Source organism: Olea europaea, chromosome 7 (assembly GCF_002742605.1).
Source record: "Olea europaea var. sylvestris chromosome 7, O_europaea_v1, whole genome shotgun sequence".
Classification (NCBI taxonomy): domain Eukaryota; kingdom Viridiplantae; phylum Streptophyta; class Magnoliopsida; order Lamiales; family Oleaceae; genus Olea; species Olea europaea.
In genome coordinates, this window is record NC_036243.1 from 18272623 (window position 1) to 18275540 (window position 2918).

Below are 2918 nucleotides of genomic sequence, written 5' to 3' on the forward strand. Positions count from 1 at the left end.
GAGTACGGTTTTAAGCTTCAAAGCAATTTCTTAGGAAATCAACTTGAAATAACTAACAAATTAATCTTAAGTATGTTTTACTTGAAACAAAAATTTTTTGAAAAGAGTAATAATATTAACACTAGTGTTTAGCTCCAATCTAAAGGCTGTGGTTACCAAGTGTTAAGCTTCGAGAGTGTTTCTCTTTTCATACGACACAATAAGGTCATCAATGACTGGACGTGTGACCTTTATTATCGAAGAGTGCACTAATGATGTTATCATATACAAGTATTATCTAGCATCCTACCCATAAACGTGCAGGTCAATTGTTAGGGCTTGTTGGCGTAAGAATGAGGAGAAGGTTGCCTTAAGGCATGAAACCTCGGAGGCCAACTTTCACAGGCCGCGAATTTGACAAGTGCAAATGAATGTTTAAATGGATAGACTCGCATCACATATGTAGCTTCCATCACCAATGTTTTGCAAGAATATTGTAAAAGAGAAGTCGTAAAAATATCTTCTTCATATTCTTGTATTTACTTTATGAAGAATAAAACACAAAAATCGTGCATGCCCTTTATTATGTTTACGCACTTTCGTCTAAATTGTAATACAAGTTTTTCAGGTCATTATTCTATCATTTCTATATAATGCTTGGGCTATTTTTATGGGCTCGAAGAAGCAAACACTTCTCCTGTGTGCATTTTGCAGTTTTTTTTCTTATTTTGTTAATTTTTTAGTCTACATATGAATTTTGTTTCACTTAATACACGAAGAGTCAAAAATAGGAACCTGCCAGAGTCTCCCACGAGGTGGAGACCAAAAAAATTTCAATTCCCCATCCCTTTACTTGTTTATTTTTATTTTTAAATACTATATAAATTTTAAAATATAATAGTAAAATAAGAATTAAGAATAATAATGGGTACATTACATTTCCCTCCTCGCCCACAATCGGCCCAAAAGGGAAGATCTCTGTGAATTGTGTGAAAGTAGGATATTTAGTTTTGAAATGTCCATTATTGTACTACTAATTTTTAATTTAACAAAATACTGGAATTCTAAATGACACACACAAACACAAACACCCACAAAATGAACCATCGTTGCAGCCATATAAAACCACCACCCGCATCTCTTCCCCTCCGGTTGAGTTATATTTTTCATATCTGAAGCCAGATCTGGTTTCAAGAAATCTAGATTCAGATCCAAAGCCTGGTCATGAAGATGGTGAGTTCGTATGCGCGCGTGTATATTGTTGGTCGTCGTGACGGCTGTGTGAATTTTGGACTAGCAAATGCCCTTTTTTTTCCCCCTAGCAACATCGGAGTGTTTGCTGGACTGTTGTAAAGACGACAATGTTTGACTGATACCTAAGTATTACAAGTAATGACAACGACAGTAACAAGTTCTTGATTAGTTAACTTTTTTATGTGTTTTGAACTGTTCCCAATAAAGCCACAGGGCAAGATGATATTTTTTTCCTTGTATCATCACAAATCAACAAAAAACACCGTGCATTCCAAATCTTATTTTACAAGTAAAGGACTCAATACCACTAAATTCGTCCCTAAAATTCGAGATGTCAATCAATGCAACAAAATACCCAATATAATGAGTTTACAGAGGAAACTAGTCATCGATATATTTGGAGCCATTTGGATATAAGCTGGAACTAACAATGTTGGATATCGAAGCGTAATGCTCCTATATACTCAAAATCAATGACTTCAATGCAATCGACGTCTCATGCACAAACAAACATTGCGCAAATTATGTATCATCACCTTGCAATCAAGTCAAATTTTGCAAAATCAACTTCTTCTATTTTGCAATCATAGTCACCCCCACTAAAGAAAAAATGCAAGGAGTTGTCATTTCCAAGTCATATTTGAGGTCCAGAGAGTCCACTTATCACTAAAAATGGCTCAGTAAATAAGCCTTTCAACAATTTTAACGTCATAAAGGTAATGAATGCTGTATATCATTTAACAATGTCTGCGAATTCAGAACTCGGGTAATTTANTTTCAACAATTTTAACGTCATAAAGGTAATGAATGCTGTATATCATTTAACAATGTCTGCGAATTCAGAACTCGGGTAATTTAATAAGGGTATACCATGAAATCTTGAATAGTTATTCCACTAAGGAATCACAGAAACCATGCGACTATTGAAAAAGCAAGAATTCGATGAGTTATATAGATACACTGAGAAGAGTCGAATTGAGGCATGATAAGTTAATTTCATTTCTGATCATTCATCTCCTCTCCAGAAGTTACCATCATTTCAACTCTCCACAAGAAGAGGGCTATAGAAATTCTGTAGATGCAAATCACGTAAGAAGGAAATAAATAAAACACAGTGAAAAAGTAGAATTGTTAAAACTGAAAAACGAGAGGCTAAAAGGGAAGAAATTTGTCCACCTCAATTCCCATTGTCATTCTTCAAACTCGTGCATATGATCTAAGAGGTAGTTTGCTGCCAGCTCCTCATTCTTGTTGCAAGCAAAGAACACCTCCAGCACAAGAGCTCGATCAAACCCCATTCCTACAAGCTGGCAAAAATAGGGAAAAATTACCATGATTAGTAGCTATCCAAATTGACATCAACACCCTGCATAATATTTGTATATGTGATTGTAGTATATTATATTTGTAAACATAAATTATGCCAAAAATTTTCAACCCAAAGTCTATGTTTTATGAACAAAGTTACATATACTAAGAGATGGGTTCCCCCTTCGTCAACGCTTAAGCTGGACTTACAGAGGTGCATGCCTCAAGTAATATTGGGTGTTGAGGCACGGATACCTTATGTTGCCCTTTTTTGGGCTTTTTAGCTCAATATATTCGAAGAGCCTTTTAGACTGTTATAGAAACAGTTCAGACCGCTATAAATCTCAAAAAGAAACTTGAAAAGTTTAAAGATTAGA

General features: G+C 35.0%; 1 long non-coding RNA gene across 1 annotated transcript; it reads right to left on the reverse strand.

The window, feature by feature from the left end:
- Window positions 1-2017: 2017 nt before the first annotated feature.
- LOC111397259 lies at window positions 2018-2571 on the reverse strand. The gene is made up of 2 exons (XR_002703206.1): window positions 2410-2571; window positions 2018-2305 (listed from the first exon to the last, which is right to left on the reverse strand). It is a non-coding gene; the product is annotated as an uncharacterized LOC111397259 (long non-coding RNA).
- Window positions 2572-2918: the final 347 nt, after the last annotated feature.